This window comes from Equus asinus, chromosome 3 (assembly GCF_041296235.1).
Source record: "Equus asinus isolate D_3611 breed Donkey chromosome 3, EquAss-T2T_v2, whole genome shotgun sequence".
Classification (NCBI taxonomy): Eukaryota; Metazoa; Chordata; class Mammalia; order Perissodactyla; family Equidae; genus Equus; species Equus asinus.
In genome coordinates this window covers 141,211,527-141,230,109 of record NC_091792.1, presented here as the reverse complement: position 1 = coordinate 141,230,109, position 18,583 = coordinate 141,211,527, and the positions used below count along the sequence as shown (strand labels likewise).

The 18,583-nt window shown below is 37.8% G+C and overlaps 1 protein-coding gene across 8 annotated transcripts in view; it reads left to right on the top strand.

Annotated features, from left to right (window-relative positions):
- Positions 1 to 18,583, top strand: part of RBPJ (recombination signal binding protein for immunoglobulin kappa J region) — a 219,143-nt gene that overhangs the window by 110,129 nt on the left and 90,431 nt on the right. The window lies entirely within an intron of this gene.

Below are 18,583 nucleotides of genomic sequence, written 5' to 3'. Positions count from 1 at the left end.
GCGTTCCTCCTCTCCGCACCCTTTTCTCTCGGGATTACAATGTCTCCAGTTTTCTTCGCGGTCTCTTCGGGCCCGTGGTTGTTTTGCTTGGAAACAGTAGCCCTGGAAAAAGATCTGGTCTCTTGGTTATTGTCGTGTCCCCCTGCTCCCCCCCTCCCCCTTGGATTCTGACGGCCTAGGCCAAGGGCAGCTGTCGTAGCTTTGCATCTGGGTTACCTGCGGGTATTGTAAGATTAGTAGAAGAGGAGCAAGGTATTTTTTTCTGTTGGTGTGTGAGAATAGTTTCCGATATCCACATTGGATTTTCATTTGGTATGTGGGTAGCAGTTGAGAGAATTTTGGTGTTACAAACTTGTGAATGTTGGGGTGGAGAATTTCAGCATTTTCTAGACTGTAGGTCTAGAGTTTTTACTGTATTTTTACCAGTAACTCCTGCTTCGCAAGGAAAAAGGGAGGCATCCTGCTTGGCAATTTCATATAAATGTTTTACTTTTTCTTAATCATTGCTTTACAGTTATATGCCTGTGCTCTGTAGATTTATGATAACCCTTCTGCCTCATCTTTGGAGTTGAAATGAGGAAAACACTTAAGAGTGCAGTTTCTGGTTGATGAGTACTGCTTCTAAGATCTTTGTGGAAAACCTTAATCAAATACAATGGAAAGATATTTAAGTAATAGCCTTAAGTAAGGTAAAGGCACTTATAATGTTAAAGGAACTTTAAATTGTTCAGAGTTCTTATTGTTATGGTAATATAAAAATTTGGGGTTGTGTGTGGGGGTGGGGGGAGAGTGGTGTGGTGTATTTAAATGACTAGAATAATTTAGTCTAGTGCAGGGAATAAGGGGTATTTGATCTACCAGGATTACTAGACTGAATACATTGTTCATGAGTTTTTCCCCTGCTTACGAGTTGATGGCTACTTTTTGGAAGATATGTTACCTATAAAATCATTTCATAAAGTTCCACATAGAGCGCTGCTACTAGAGGATATACAAGGTTTAGTGTGAGGAATGTTGGTGGAAAGCCTTGTTTTTTAAAAAGCTGAATCGAATTAGTAGTTTGAATTTTAATTAATGGAAAATCATGTTTCATGATTGATACATGAGGTTTTTGTGAAAATTTACAGTTTGGGTTTCATGAGTGAATTTTACCAATAATCATTTGTCTCCCTTGTTCTTAGTGCGTAATCGTTCTTTTGAAGGTAAAATCATGTTGATTCTGACTGTAAGCAAAGTGTAAATACAGTGTAATAATGGAAGGTGTTCTGCTCTGGCTTGTGTGTATAAGAATGATCACACGAACATCGTAAAAGCAACTTTTACAATTCGAGTTTCATTATTTTCTAAATTGTGTAAGGCTTTTATTTCACGACCAAATAAAACAATGCCTTTACTAAATTATATCAAACAGCAGTGTATTTAGACACATACCGGAGGAGTTGTGGTTGGGAAACTTTTATTCTGGTTATTGACTATTAAATCTTTGAATTTATTGCCTGTGCATATTGCACATGTATCTATGGGGAGTATATTTTCAGGAAAAAATAGAAGACTCATAGTATTTTCAGATCTATTCTAATATATACTTCTAGGTGTTAGATTTTAAGCAGTTAGGTTTGTTAAAAAGTTATATATTATCCTATAGCCCCAGATTTCTGTCAGTGTTTTTTAGGGGGCTAAGTTAAAAAATAGTTTGGGGGGGGGGCCACTCTTGCCAGCTGTAATTCATTAAATAATCTTTGGCACTCTGAATGAATAAGATATTAGGGGAAAAAAATAGTATGTTTGAAAGTTCTTACAAATCTTAATTCTAGTATTCAATCACTTTAAAAAATAAATTTTAAAAACCTGAGACTTGGCTTTAAAGCATTATTTTGGATTTTGCTTCCTTCTAATACTAAATTTCATGTTATTTCAACTAGGGGCAGTGTTTTCTCATGGATTGACTAAAAGTTGTTATTTTTGGCATCTGGCTTTGTGATTATTTCCCAGTTACTCTACTTCCCATGGGCCAGTTTCCTAACTATTTAGTAAAATGGGAATTGTTAATAACTTGCCACATCTGCACAGGATTGCTGTGCCTTCAGATTTGCAGAGAGCATCCTTGGATGAAAGGTGTGGTTAAAGTCTAGGAATTGTTACTGAAATAAGCTGATGTGAAGTAGGTCATATTTTATAGGAAGTCAAGCAGGAGGTTATGAACTAAGTTCTTGGCAAGTCACAGTGGTGATAGTGGGATGAAAAAAACCAAAATATGTATTATAGTTTGAGTAATAAAACAGATACATTTTCCCCCCGTAAGCTTCTAGGGAGAGGGATAACTAAAACAAATTACAGGGTGGTATTTGTGTGATGTGCGCTTGTGCGTGTGTGTGTTGTGTAAGAGATTGAAGATATGTGAAACTCAAATGTAATAACACATTGTAAAATTTGGGGATGCTTTTCCTTTATTGATTTGTTTCTACATGTAGTAATAATTTTAAAAAATGGTTTAACTAGATTCTAGGCCAAGTCTGTTAATAATGACTAATTTTAAACATGCCTTATATTTTTAATGCTTTGTCATTTGCTCTCAGGAATATTTTCTAACAACCAGAACGGTAATTTCAGACTTGACCTTTGGCCTAGGAAAGTCTTTTGCATTTGAGGGACACTATAGATATTTATTGAACAAACAAAACCTGTTGCTTCTGTATTCCTGGTAGATGATATTACGTCCCAGCTAGCTTTCCACCCCAGGTTTCTGGATTCCTCTCACGCTAACCTTTTACCTTTAAGCACTAAGAACTGATAATTTTCCCTCCTGAAGCATCTCTTCAATCTATTTCATCCTCACTGCCACAGTTCCTGCTCTCATCATTTCTCACCCGGATTACTACAGGCATTGGCAACTTCAACTTCCTCTTTCTGATTCTAGGCTCACCCCCTTTATTCCAGCTTCCACACAATCTTTCTAAAGAGCAAATCTGATCATTTCACTCCTTAGTTTAAAAACCTTTCAATGGCTCCCCCTAGCAGCCAGCCTTCATTAAGAGAGGCAGCTGAGTGGAGAGTGTATGATCTCACATTTAGGATTTAATCTGAACTGGATTCCAATTCTGTTTCTGCCGCTTAAAACCTCTGTAACGTTGACGAGTGATCTAACCTCTCCTTCCCTCTTCCATCAGTTGCGAAATTATTCTTAGCTCAGTGGGTTGCTGTGAGGATTAAATGCAAGAAAACATTTAGTAGGATGTCTGGCACACAGCAAGTGCTCAAAAAATGTTAGCTAGCATTGCATATAGCTCCATAACGACTTGATTTACCTTTTCTCCATTTGAACTGTTTACCTTTCCTTTATTTTCAATGCTCCATCCATATTTAAGAACTTGGAATTCCCTGTGTGGGCTCAGCAGCTTAATGCCTCCCTGTGCATGAAAAGTGCTGGTTTTAGTGGGTTATAATTCCAGATTTAGGTCTGAGGATATTCTAACCGGGTCCACCAGGCTGAGTTCAGTGTGCCTTCTGTGTGTTCCTGAAGGACCCAGTATAGTTTTCTTGGAATTGTCATATTGAGTTGTAATTGTCTGTCACACCCAAAGGCTGTTAGTTACTTAGTGGCAGATATCATTTTCTTCTTAATCATTTATATATTCTTACCTCAAAAGGTTTTGGGTTTTTTTTAAAGATTTTATTTTTCCTTTTTCTCCTCAGAGCCCCCCCGATACATAGTTGTATATTTTAGTTGTGGGTCCTTCTAGTTGTGGCATGTGGGACGTCGCTTCAACATGGCCTGATGAGCGGTGCCATGTCCACACCTAGGATCCGAACCAGTGAAACCCTGGGCTGCCAAAGTGGAGCGCACGAACTTAACCACTCAGCCACAGGGCCGGGTTTTTTGACAAAGAACTTAGAGTACTTTGAGACCTTGATACAACATGGTTCATGTAGGTAGAATTTATTTCTTTATATGTATGACTTGGATTCTGTAGGGAATTTAATTGTTGAAGTACCCAAAGGAGTTGCTGTTTTCAGCTACAGGCATTATAGCCCCTGAAAACATTATGGGCCGACTCTTAGGCAATAGTTCCTTTTGGATACTATTGGATGCTAAACAATACTATATTGTTTGTAGAAAACTGCCAAACTTAAATTTCACATTTTGGTTTTTGTATGGTTGACTGTGAACTGTTTCGCCAAAGGTTCCATTATTTTTAAGTGTTTTAAGTACTTCTTAGATGTGTAGGCATGTATATTAAACCTTGAGACACTATAAACTGCTTTTTTTGGGGATCCACAACATTGAACCTAACAATAAGTTGATAATCTTCAGGGAGGCTGAGGTCTTGTGGACAGATACTTATAGATAATTTCTCCGAGTTTCAGGTTCTACCTCTTTAAGATAAGGAGCAGTCACTTTGTTGTATTTGTCTGCCAGGCACATTGTGACTATCAAGTAAGGTAAAATATGTGAAATTATAAAGACCCAACAAAACAATGTATGTGTAAGTGGTTTGTAAATAGTAAAGCAATCTATACAAATATTTTAATTATAACAATCGGTTTCTGCTGGTAGCCTTCACAGGCAGGGTGCAAGATTTTTTTATACTGCAACCTGTGGTTTGTTGATCATGTCGTAGGAAGGCAGCAGTGTAGTAATATGTGCAGAGGACCACAGCCCTTGAAATATGTGCCTTTGCGTTTTGAGCAGACATACTTGGTAAATTACTGCTTGACCATGAATGTTGTCATTGAGCCACCCCCAACTTTTTGGGTTCTACTTCTTATTGCTCTTTTCTCTGCTAGGACAACCGTAATAATGTAGGAATGTTGAATGCCCAACTGCTACCATCTCTCAGACATCTCTCAGTTCTGAATGCCCCGTAGGCCTGGCACAACATCATGGTGTTGCTTATGCCTCATTAGGCCTGCTTCTGCTTCAGGGAATGAAATGATAGCCTAATAGTGTGAAAAGGGTAATGTATTTCCTGAACATAACTTACTACTGGGGAAACTACCAGGGAAAAGCAAGCATCGGAGGCAGTCTCGATGGTTTCTGTAAGTGGTGGTAATTACCTGTCTGTATAGATATTTGGGTAGGTTTGTGTGTTGAGACAATGCATAGTGATTAGCATGACTGTTTTTCAGTCGATTCCTCATGTTCAGGGCAGTCTTGCAAATACCTACACTATTTTAAGTTTACAAAAACGAAAAGATAGAAACTACTACTCTTTAGGCATCCTAAGTTGCGAAAGCCTTGTGATAAAAGTGCTGCACCTGTTGGATGTGAGATGGACTGCACTAGAAAATCAAGTTAACCCTTTTTAATTCCCCTCTTGCACTTCCTTTTCTATATTCAATAGTTTTGATTTGGTCTTAGAACTAACTTTTGTGCATTGTTAATTAGATGGTAGATAGAATTGTAAATGAATAAGAATAGTTGCTCATGAAAAATTTATATAATGAAAAATGTTTGACTTTATGAAACTTTTTTATTAGTATGGTAAAGATTGTGTTATGTAACTGCGATATTAGTTGCCTTATAAAGTGTAGAACCAATGTTATGGCTTTTTTCTTTATTCTAAACAACTTATTGTGGAACTGATCTAATTCGCTCCAGAACATACTAGCTTTAGGCTAGTTTGCGTAATTGGAAAAGGGTCTTTGTTCCCTTTTTGGAAAACTGCAGACCCACTAAGATCTTGCTTTATTTTGCCAGCATACTTTTTTTTTTAAATGGGCTATATTGTTTTAGAGCAGTTTAGCTTCACAGCAAAATTGAGGGCATGGTACAAGAGATTTCCCATATACTCCCTGACTCCACAGATGAATACTGTAGCCTTCTCCATTATTAGCATCACCCGGCAGAGTGGTGCATTTGTTAAAACTGGTGAACTTACATTGGTACTTTATTGTCTCCCCAAGTTCATAGTTTACATTAGGGTTTCTTTCTCCTGGTCTTGTACATTCTGTGGATTTCTCTTTCTTTCTTTTTTTCCCCCTTCCCAAAGCCCCAGTACATAGTTGTATATCCTAGTATATAGGATATACAGCACAGCTTGGTGAGCCGTGTGTAGGTCCGCGCCCAGGATCCGAGCTGGTGAACCCTGGCTACTGAAGCAGAGCATGCGAACTTAACCACTTGGCCATGGAGCTGGCGCCCCAGTCTATGGATTTGGACAAATGTATAATGTATCTACAAATATATCTATCATTGTAGTGTCAGACAGATTAATTTCATTGCTCTGAAAATCCTCTGTGGGCTTCCTGTTCATCCCAACCTCCTCCCTAACCCCGAGCAACCACTGAACTTTTTGTTGTCTCTATAGTTTCCAGCATCCTTTTTCAAATTACTTAACTTGTGGTACGAGTGTGAGAAAATATTTTGTGTAAAATTATCTAGTTCTGTGCAAAGCTCCTGATCCATACACCAGCTGGAGGAGGTAGAAACATTGAATTCCCAGACATGAAGGGTTAAGGGAAATGAAGAGTATGACCATGCTTTAGTGGTTCTCCTTTATAATTGCTTTAATAACAGTATATTTATTAAAGAAACATTTGTTGAGTACTAAGTAAATAGAAGACTGCTGTGTACTGGTCTTATAAAGATGACTAAGAAATGGTCTGGTAAAGCTCATGATTTAATGGAAAGTACACAGATAATTGTAATAAAGGAGATTATAAGTGCTGTAACAGATGTATAATAGTGATGAGAACAGAGGTGTGAATCTCTTAATCGGAGGAGAGTTTATAGAAAAGGTGATAGTTGATAGGGAGTGGTAGAAAATAAAACTGGAAAGTGGTTGGGGGCCTCTTGGAGGACCTTGAGTGCCAAGCCAAGGATTTGAATAACAATCAGGGATATTGGGGGGTAACATTGAACATTTTCAAAGAGGCTGGATGTAAACAGTGTAAAATACACTGAAACTGATGGAGACCACAAGAAATGTGTAATTGAGGTCTGATCTGACTGGTAGACCTAGGAATGGAAAGACAGCAGCTCTTTCGAGTCAGGGTGGTAAAGAGAGCTTTGGAATTAGTGTGCAGTCTCTAAAATAGATCTGTGGTTATGAGCGTGTCGCTTAATCTAAGTCTCTCCTTTGTCTAAAAAATGGGAGAAAATAATATTCCTGGTATTGATGTGAGGATTAAATGAGATAAGAGATATAAAAGGTGTAGCTCAGTTCTGGGAGTGGTAGGTGCTCAATAAATAGCTCCCCCGCTTCCTGGAGTAGAATTTAAAGATAAGATCGGGGGGCGTGGAAGGGAAGATGGGAAAATAAACGATTGAAACCTGGGTGATGAAGTAATTAGAAATTATGTCTGAGTGAGGTGAACAGGTGTAAGAGAACCTACCTAACAAAGTGTTTTGTTTCTTTTAGCTTTTAAATAAATACTGAATACTTATTTTTGCATACTTATGTAATATTTAACATTGTTCTGCAATTATATAAATATATCTATATTGATTGTCAACAAGCTCCGTAAGGATAAGACCGGTATTTACTTATCTTGCATAATTATGGAGCAACTGCTATTGGTCAATGTCAGTTGCTGGGTGAATGAATATGACTTGAATGAATTTAATATGTAACAGTTGCCGCTAGGTGGCACTTCGTCTAAGTGTTAAGGCTGATATTCAGCATAGATTGTTTTTTCTACATAGAACCCACGGAGAGACTGACCCCTGAATTATGACGTCTGAATCAGCTTTCTGCCATTTCTGGACTATACTTTCTGAAGTGGAATATTAAACATATAGCAAGAAGAAAACTCAGAGTGTTAAAATAGAAAAGCGTAATGGCATTAGAATATGTCCCCTAGAAAGAAGCTGAAGGGAACCTCAGAGAAATTCACAAGTGACCAAATTCCCCATCTTCTGAATGTATTTAAAGTGAAATCTAGTGGTTAGATTTTTGGACCAGGAGCGATCCTAGTGCCTTGCTTTAGTTTTTCTTGTTAAGACTATGGATTGCTTTACAGGAGGAGACTGTGGGAATTTGTTTCTTCCTGGATTTAGTGAAGGATGATGAAGTGAGGGCTGTAGGGATACTGGGCTATGATTTTATGTTCTCTTATTTATATTCTGGTATATTGTACTCTCCCTGTTGTGGAGTAACATACCATAGAATGTTGCTCCATCCTGTGTCACAAATGTTACAGCTTATTAAATCCGTTAGATACAGGAAACTTCAGAGCTGGAGAAGACCTTCCTAGTCATGTGTTCTAAAGTAACCACTCATTTAAAGGTGGACACAGACAGATTAAATAGTATACAGTTAGCTAATGGCTGGTGGAGACACATTCAGTGATTGAGCTGGGACTAGTTCCTGGTTGGTGGTTTTAGGGGAGACTTATTCTGGTCTTTTTTCTGTTTATACCACTCAGCCTTTTAATGTTCCATGCCATTTGCTTTTTTTTTTAAATAGTCTTTTTTTTTTTCCTATTTTTGTGGGCTTATACCAAGAATACAAATCTCTCAGCCCCGAGCCTGGTTGGTGGAGGGCTGCTGTGCCAGTGTTGCTTAATAAACGGTCAGCTCGAAGCCTGCCTGTTCTTTCCTCCTTTGCTGTTTTCAGGTTCTTTATGCTGTTTGTGTTCTCTATCTTGTATTTCTGACTGACTAGAGTGGCCCCTTTGAGGACACATTTATTCTCACCTTGCATCTTCTCACCCACTCTGCTTTAGTTGCCCATAATCAAGAACTGCCTGGGGCCTTGCCCGGTGGCGCAGGGTTAAGTGCGCATGTTCCGCTTTGGGGGCCTGGGGTTCCCCGGTTCGGATCCCTGGTGTGGACATGGCACCACTTGGCAAGCCATGCTGTGGCAGGCATCCCACATATAAAGTAGAGGAAGATGGGCATGGATGTTCGCTCAGGGCCAGTCTTCCTTAGCAAAAAGAGGATGATTGGCAGCAGATGTTAGCTCAGGGCTAATCTTCCTCAAAAAAAAAAAAGAAAAAGAACTGCTTGGCTTCAGTTGCTCAAGCTCACTCTAGTCTCTGCCTATTGCCTCCCTGGCTTCTTAGTTCTGCCACCTGCACTAAATTGCAGCTGGCTGTTTCTAAAGCGCCTGGAGGAGAAAATGGAAGGGGAGACTGAGAAAAAATAAGACTGTCATATAAGGAAGGAGGCCACAACTTGAAATTTTATACTGGAAGATGGGCTGGTTTATGAACCTGATGATTTTCGTACAGTGATTTTTCTATTTTATATGTTACGACAGTAATACTCTCTTGACTATGGAATTGATTAAATCTGTTCTGTCATCTGTGCTTATCCAAATGTCTACGAAGTGAAGTAAATCTATTTCAACATTCCAGAGATAGTAGTGAGAGTTTTGGTAATTTACTTAGAGCTTATATAATAATGAGTGTCATAATTTGATTAAATGGATAGTATTGAATTAGTAGGGGTTGCCACTTCGCTATTGTAATGTTTAAAAAACAAACGTGGATAGCTTGTAGCTTTTGAAGCTTATTTCATAATTACTAGTAAACAAGCCATTCTTCATCCTGGCCTTCTCCCACAATATACAGTGTAATATGTACATTTTACATACAAAATTTAGTTGTATGTCATTCATTTAAACGTAGTTTCTTAGCTGTAACTCTTGAAAGTCTTCAGCTGGTATATTAAATAACTTTTAAATTATATTAGAATTTAAGTTCACGTGCTAGCTTAGGTGTGCAGTTGATTTATTTTTTCATTTCATTTTTAGCTTGTTTCTATAATTTCAGGGAAGTGGCTCTCTTGATGTAGAAGTTTTTCTTAAGAGTTAATTAGTGTCATCTCTATACACATCTTGATTATTTTTCTTATTAGAAAAATGTGTTATAAGACATTCAAAAGTTATTTAAATATATCATGTAAAGTGAGCCCCTGTAGTCTTCCACCAGAAAGTAACTACTGTTAACAATCGGGAGTATATTTTTTAAGGTTTTTTTTTAAAGATTTTATTTTTCCTTTTTCTCCCCAAAGCCCCCTGGTACATAGTTCTATGTTTTTTGTTGTGGGTCTTTCTAGTTGTTGCGTGTGGGACGCTGCCTCAGCATGGCTTGATGGGCGGTGCCATGTCTGTGCCCAGGATCCTAACTGGGAAACCCTGGCATGCCGGAGCAAACTTAACCCCTCGTGGCCGACCCCCAGGGTTTTTTTTTTTTTAATACAAATGCTAACATTCTGTTTTATATTAAAAATGTTAGTAGTTTAGCAAACATTAAGGGGATTAGGAAACTGACATTTTGTTAAATATCTACTGAGTCCTCAACTACAGGGGTTTGGTAATATAACTGAAGTTCACACAGCTTTGCTTCTGCCTTTGCCATTGCACTACCCTGTACTGACAGCTTTTGTTTATCGCTCCACCTAAATGGCAATCACCTGAAAGCTTCCACGCTCACTGCTAGGTGGTAAGACAGTCCCAGATATAAATAAGTCTAATGCAAGGCTTTAAGGAAAAGAGGATTATATTCTTCTCTGTTAGATTACTCTAAAAAAATAAATCTATTTTCTAGAAATGCATTCAAAGCTACACTTGACTAGTCTTTGAACTCAAAAGTTTCCCTGAAGTAGCATTATTCATCTTTAAGTAAAATTTTAAATAATCTGGTCAGGTACTTGTGGGATGTTCCGTCAGTTAATCCTCCTTCTCACTTAGTATTTTCAGGTTTTATCATGTCTTTTTATTTTCCTTACTAAAGACCAATTATCAGGTCTTTTAATTATTTTGTATACACATTCTGTGGCCTTGGACAAGTTATATAATTGCATTGTAATTTAAGTTGCCCCTTATGTAAAATGGACAGCGTATCTCAGCATTCTTGTGAGGATCAAATATATGTATGCAGAGGGGCTGCCAGACTACGTCTGGTCTATAAGAATTGCTTAATGTCATTTTCCTTTCTTACCTCTCATTCAAGTCACTGCTGTATGTTTTCGTTACCACTTGTCTCACTTTATGTTCCTATTTGTGTTACATATATTTTTTTTAGTTTAACTTTGTTTTTATTATTTTTTATTTTTTTGCTTGAGGAAGATTGTCCCTGACTTAACATCCATGCCAATCTTCCTCTGTTTTTGTATGTGGGACACCACCACAGCGTGGCTTGATGAACAGTGTGTAGGTCTGTACCCGGGATCTGAACCCTTGAACCCCAGGCCACTGAAGCAGAGCATGCAAACTTAGTCACTACGCCACTGGGCTGGCTCTTGTGTTACATGTTAAAATCTGGTTTTCACCCCAGGCCATCAGTAACCTTTCAACTGGATCCCAAAGCCTCATTTCAGTTATCAGCCTATTAACTTTTCTGCATCTTTTGTTTTTTGTTGACCATGATGTCTTTATTCTTGACTAACAAGATACTATCTTTATCTTTTGCACATTCCGTCTTTTCTTTGCTACCTAAGCCTTCTCCAGTCTTAAATGTAGTTTGCAATCTCTGTCTTTCTGTTCTTGTCTTACATATTCTTTGATTTTATATCTGTATCGTCAACTCAGATGTTTAGATCCGTATGTCTAAAACTCCCATTGGTTGTTCTGTAGGCTCCTAAACTTGGTTTTTCTAAAAATAATTTGTTGTTTCCATCACCTAGACCTGTTATAGCATCCTATAAAATAGACTTGATATCTGTTATCAGTCCCACTGTCCATCTAGCTGTCACAGGTAAAAGTGACTTCAGAATCTTGCTCATTTCCTCCCACTCTCTTATATCCTTATTTTGTTAATGACCAAGTCTTTCCCTTTCTGCTTCCAGATTTCTTGTCTCAGATATTCTGGGCTCTCCTCTACTTGCTTGTTGCCATTACTTTTTTCTCTAGGCCTGTTTTCTCTCATAGTTGGACTGTTGTCATGACTTGTCAGGTGCCCCCCCCCCCCCACCGTTGCCATTGCTTCCTTCTTTAGTCTGTGGTTGTTGGTGCTTTGTTAGTGTACACCTGATAGTTGGGGGTTTGTGGGGCGGCTTGGTTGACCTAATTTTGTTGTAAGTGGTGTCCATAGATTTTGATTTTGCTGTCTAGTTGCTCTGTCTTACATGGGAGAGATTGAAAAACTATGCTGCAGCTACCACCATCCTAAAATCCTGTCTGAGTTTTAGAAAAAGTCATCAGACAGTGCATGTTAATTGTGAACTAAATCAGTGTAAAGTGAATAAGATAGTTCCTCTACACACCTAAATCCCAACTCCAGAGATATGCACTGTTTACAGTGGGATGAATATCCCTCCAAACTCAAAATTAATTCTTCTTGCCATGGTTGTCTTTGTTTCTTGCACATTGAGAAAGGCAAAATCATGGTTACTCTTTTTATGAAAGATTCCGTAAAAGTCGAAGTAAACTTTTTTTGCTCACATTAAAGGATGGAATCAACATCTTTAACATTGACATCGGGTAGTGCAAATGCTACATATATTTTTTCTCCTGATAACAAAAGTAACAAAATAGAAAAAGGGAGAAAAATCATAATTCTATCAAATTAAACACAAGTAACATTTTAATGTATATTTATCCTTTCAAGCGTTTCTTTTTAAAAAATGTTTTGTCATCCCCCAAAAGTAATATGTAGATGTATTGTAAAAAAGGCTCAAACAGTAAATGTAGACAGTAAGGAGTGGTGCCTCCTGCTTCTACACTAGATATGGTCTTTGTTTAGAGTGTGTGTAGCAGTCTTTCATACTCATAAAATGCATTTACACGCATATGTAATCTTTTTTTATTCCTTCTGTTGGTCCTTTCTTCACATAAATTGGATTGTACAAAATAAACCACATATTGTCCTTCCCCTTGCTTGGGAACATATTTCTTGTGTAGCTCTGGGTGTTAGTAGGTGTGGCTCCCCATTATTTTTAATGGCTGATTTGAGGTACTTTGCAACTTTTCATTTTTTGTATTACTGTCGTGAACACATCTGAGCATGTGTGAAGATATCTAAAACCTGGATACTTTTAAGTGGAGTCACTTTTTTCATGTTTATTGGTCTTTTGTACTTTTCTTGTGAATTGTGTATGTATAGCTATCCAGTTTTCTGATGAAATATTCTTTTTCTCATTTTTTTTTTTAAGATTTTATTCTTTTCCTTTTTCTCCCCAAAGCCCCCTGAGACATAGTTGTATATTCTTCGTTGTGGGTCCTTCTAGTTGTGGCACGTGGGACGCTGCCTCAGCGTGGCTTGATGAGCAGTGCTGTGTCCGCGCCCAGGATTCGAACCAACGAAACACTGGGCCGCCTGCAGCGGAGCGCGCAAACTTAACCACTCGGCCACGGGGCCAGCCCCTTCTTTTTCTCATTTTAAGAACTTTTTATTTTCCAGATAGTACTTTCTCAATTTTATATTATTTTCTTCTAGTTTTTCCTTTATCATTCAATTTTATTTATTGTCTTACAGAAGTTTAAAATTTTTATGTAGTCATATTTATAGTTTTTCCATTGGCTTTGTGTCTTGCTTATCTTCCTCGCCCTGAGATTATGAAAGCATTTTTTATGTGTTTTTCTTGTGTATGTTCTTTTGCGATTTAAAAAAGAATTTAGCCCTTTAACCCTTCTGGGAGATTTTCTTTTTCTCAGTGTATTATGTTATGTGGGTTCTAACCTTATTTTTTCCAAGTGTATGACCAAATATACAGCATTTGTTCTCATATACTCAATCTTTTCTGTCCTCCTTTCTGTTGATATAGAGCTGTGGTTCTTAAAGTGAGGTCCTTAGACCCCCAGCAATAGTATAGTCTGGGAACACGTTAGAAATGCAAATTCTTTTGCTCCACCCCAGACCTCGTGTATCAGAAGCTCTGGAGGTAGGGTCCGAGACATGTTTCAGCAAGCCCTCCAGGTGATTCTGATGCCTGCTGAAGTTTGCAAATCACTGTGAGAACTCCTCTACTTGGGCTCTAGATCCCATCCCTTCCTAGCTACTCTAGGACATTACACTGGCCAGCTAGCCTTCCCTCTCTCTCTGGTCTCAATTTTCACCTTTCTACTGAAGCATTCTTGAAAGTGTAGAGACATGCTGTTATTTCTCCTTTGGACTCCACACTCGCCTCTAGTTCCCCATTTCTCTTTTCCTCTTTGCAGCAAAATTTCTATAAAGAGTTCTTTCTGTCTCCAGTTACTTTCACCCCATTCTCCATAAGCCTACTTCAGCCAGGCTTTTGTCTCCACCACTCCGATAAAACTGTTCCTTTCAAGATTGCCAGTTCCTTTCACTCAGGTGAATGATCAATTTTTAAAAAATATTCTCTGACTTGACTTGATCAGCAGCATTTGGTATCTTGGATCACTCCCTTCTTGTTCAAACATTTTTTTCATTTGGCTTCTAGGATTGCACACTCTTATTTTCCCATAGATTTTGGCACCTTTTTCCTGGTTTCCTTTCTAGTGCTTTCTCATTTTACCACATTTATCCAGCTTTTTATCCCGTATTCCATGCTACTTCCCTGTTTTATTTTTCTCACTTGCAGTGTCAACTTCTAACAGTATGTGTTACTTGCCTTTTTGTCTTTCTCTCCCCTGCTAGAATATAGTGCTTGGTACATAGTGGATTCTCAGTAAGTATTTGTTGAACGTATGAACAAATGAAGTGTTCTAACAACATCAGTTTTTGAATGCTCCATCCTTTCCCACTGATTTGAAATGCTACTTTTATATGTTGTACTCATAAAGTTTTATGGGCCCTCTGGTATTAATACAGATTCATCTAATGCGTTTTAAATGTAATCTCTTACCTGACTGTGGTGTTCAGTAACCTTGAGATCTGTTGTGTTTAGCCCTTGCTGTTGTCTGGTGAGGAAGATAGTGTGACTCCATTTTGTTTTACAGAAATTTAACTTTAAGGTTCACCTGCTAGTTGCTGGGAGAGTTGGAATTCAAGCTCATGTCTCTGGATTCCAAATCCATTGCCGTGAATATCTAATGATTGTGTAATTTAGTATGTGATAATGCTTCTGGGTGTTTCTCCTCTTCTACACTCCCCCCCCCCCCCCAAATGCTTGGTTGACCCTGGAGCCCCTGCCTTCATTCCAGGTAGAGTATAGATCTGGGGCAGGAGGCTAAAGTTGAACAGGGAATTGATTTATGTGGAATTTAAAAAAAATAGACTTTATTTTTAAAAACAGTTTTATGTGAGATTTTGCCTCTGCTTTTCAGTATACAATTTTAGAAGAAAGATTCAGGAAAGAACAGAGACTGATGGTCATGAAATAGATTCTGTTTAACACTAATTTGATGTTAGCACTGCTTCACTATTTTTTTTTCTTTTTGCTTGAGGAAGACTAGCCCTGAGCTAACATCTGTGCCAGTCTTCCTCTGCTTTGTGTGTGGGGTGCCTCCACAGCATGGCTGATGAATGGAGTAGGTCCATGCCCCGGATCTGAACCCATGAACCTGGGCCACTGAAGCTGAGCACACAGCACTTTAACCACTCAGCCATGGGACCAGCCCACTACTTCTCTATTTTTCAGCATAAATGGTATCTCTTTGATCTAGGCATTAAGTTAAACGTGATACTATATGTGTCAGAGGGCCTAGAAAATGATTCTGTCACCATACAAATGAAAAGTATTACCGTTAAGAATGAATCAAGAGTCTCATGTTTTTTGTACTCCAGATACATTCATTCTTTCTATTATACTGGGGTACTTTTAATTTGGTTTTATGTAAAATTGTTCTATAAATGTCATTTTAAAGTTTTTGCCGTCAAATATTGTTGTTTTTCTAATAACTAAGACAGCAGCTGTGGATGTGGCTTAAAAACTGATGAGCATCTACAATGATGAGCCTTTATGGAGCAATGAAAGGCTGCTTACAAATTGTAGCCACGGTTGCAATGAATTCTTTGTTTGTTTGTGAATCCCCAAGGTTGAATGTGTTTTGAGGGGGGTGAGTTAGGATAATCCAAACTGAGAGAGTGTTTCTATTCTGGTCATGTTTGGAGCAATAATTTCTGCTACTGCTTTTTCTTTCTTATGACTTTGAAAGAATTCGAAAGACTTTCCTGACTGTTTTGATGATTCTTTCTCTAAATGTGTTATTTGATGTGTAAAGGTAAATTGTAATTTTAAGATGTTTTATAGGCATGTTTTCTGTCATCAAATATTTTTGCTCTCAGTAACTGCTGTGTGTAATAGTGTCTGTGGGTGACGCTGTACCTACCTCTACTGTCCAGTACTACAAATGTTGAGTTGTTGGGAACAAAACATATTCTGTTTGGTATGATTAGCTCGTACATATAAATAGTTTTAAGCACAGTGCATATACCTATTTTTATTTCAAAAGTGTATGGTTTTGATATGTTACTGAGCAGATCCGAATAGTTAACTATAAATTATTAACAGTAGTTTTACTCTGAGATATTAAAGACCACACCTGGAACTGAGCTACAAGAAATCAGAGAGCTGTGTTACTTTCTATGAAAATATCTAGAAGATAAAAGAATTCTAATAAATGTTTATTTCAAAAAAAAAAAAGAAAGGGTGGAAGAGCAATAGTTGAAACAAATGTGGTTCCCTGACTAAAAACCCCACCACTGTATATGTGGGATTATGGTCGGTATTTTTTTTTTTTTTTTTAGGGAGGTTAGCCCTGACCTAACAACTGCCACCAATCCTCCTCTTTTTGCTAAGGAAGATTAATCCTGAGCTAACATCCATGCCCGTCTTTCTCTATTTTATATATGGGACGCCTGCCACAGCATGGCGTGATAAGCGGTGTGCAGGTTCATGCCTGGGATCCAAACCAGTGAACTCTGGGCAGCCAAAGCAGAGCACGCAAACTTAACTGCTATGCCACCAGGCTGGCCTCTGTCATCATTATTTTGAAGTTCTTAAGAGTATATATTTGCAAATCTCTGAATTATTTATATATTTAAATCATCATGATAGATTCACTTTATTTGTAAAGGCAGTGGGTAATGTGCTTCCTGATCATAGATTGTTGAGTATTGAAGATGTTCAAGAAGTACAGGTTGAATATACTATTAAAATGAACTTTTGTTGTTGTTGTTAAATATAGTCTTGTTCTTCTTACTGGTTAAAAGAATTTAAACTTTGACGGTAACATCTGTTCTTTTATTGTGTGGGGCATATTTTCAGGAGGACTTTATGCATGTTAAAAATAACAGATTTTGTGAATTGTAGTTATTACCCACAGTCACTTTTAGATATAAAAGCATTCCCAGTGAGTTACTTCTGATTCATAACCAAATTTCAGCAGAGCAGATGTAGACTACCAATGGAATAATTAGCCAAAAAATATTAGGGGATTAGAGAGCCCTTTGTGTAACATTTAACTTTAATTTCTTGGCCAGTTTATGTGAATAATTAAAGTTTTGAACCAGTTAAAATTTCTTTTCTTCTCTTGAGATTTCACAGTTGTCACTGATAGCTGTAATCACGAGGGAAGTAGCAATATTATTTCCATCAAACAGATGGCTTTTCTAGCACTGGTCCCTAACAGTGCCTACCGAGCTTCATGTTTATTTTGGGCAATTTTCTAATAACACCAACTTGGTATACTTTTCAAATATGATACTTGATAATAGAATATGACACAGATATTAAAATGACTTAGTGAACTTGAGAACTTCCAAAAGTTCTGTATATAATTCCCATGCTCTTGGGGAGTGTAGTCTGTTCCTGTGAGAGGAATCACCTAGTGGTGGATACTAATGCCTCAGCTGGCCTCTCAGGGATTCCTTAGCTACCTCTTCTACTTCTTGACTTTCATTAGGTTAGCTCTGCCGTCAATGTGCTATTTTCATTTTTGCTTATTAGTCAGATAACCAGCCCATCCAGTGCTTTGAGGCATTGGTAGCTTTTTACTAGGATTAAGGATAGGTTTTCGTTGTGTATGAGGAAGATTTTCAGAGACTACAGTGATGCAAGGGCTTAGAATTACAAAATCACATCTTTTTTCAGCTCTAATGTCAAGCTTTTGTAGAGATTTTACTTATTAATAGGATTACCCTTCCCTTTTTTTAGTGTGTCTGTTTTCCTTCTCCTGTTGGAAATTTAAAAACGCAAACACACACGTTGGAGATGCACATGTATATGTATGCTCCTGAAGTTTCAAAAACACAGTCAACTATTAAGATTCTAAAAACTGTATTTGTAGGCTACATTTACTCGATAGCAAGAGATGCCTGCTTTTTGAAGTAATTAATGACATCTGAAGGGAACTCAGTGACATTTTGGAGATATGTGAAGACAGGTTGCCTTTGGAAAGATAGGGTGGGTCTTTATTTCTTTAATATAAATGGCTTGGGCAAGTTATGAAAGTGAATAGAGTCATGGTGGATATATCTCAACTTTGGAGCTTTTAAAAATTTGTCAAGAAAGAGAAAAATTCTGTTGCTTTACACCTGTTATTGGGGGAAGGATGGTGCAGTTTGTTGAGATGAGATGGCACTGAGATAAATGGCATAGTTGGGGAGTTGAGTTAGTATTAAAGGGGAGAAATTTTTTTTTTTATTAAGATTATGATAGTTAACAACCTTGTGAAATGACAGTTGTACATCATTATTAGTCATGTTGTTGGTACACCACTTCACCCCTAGTGCCCTCCCCCCACCCCACCTTTCCCCTGGTAACCACCGATCAGTTCTCTTTGTCCATATG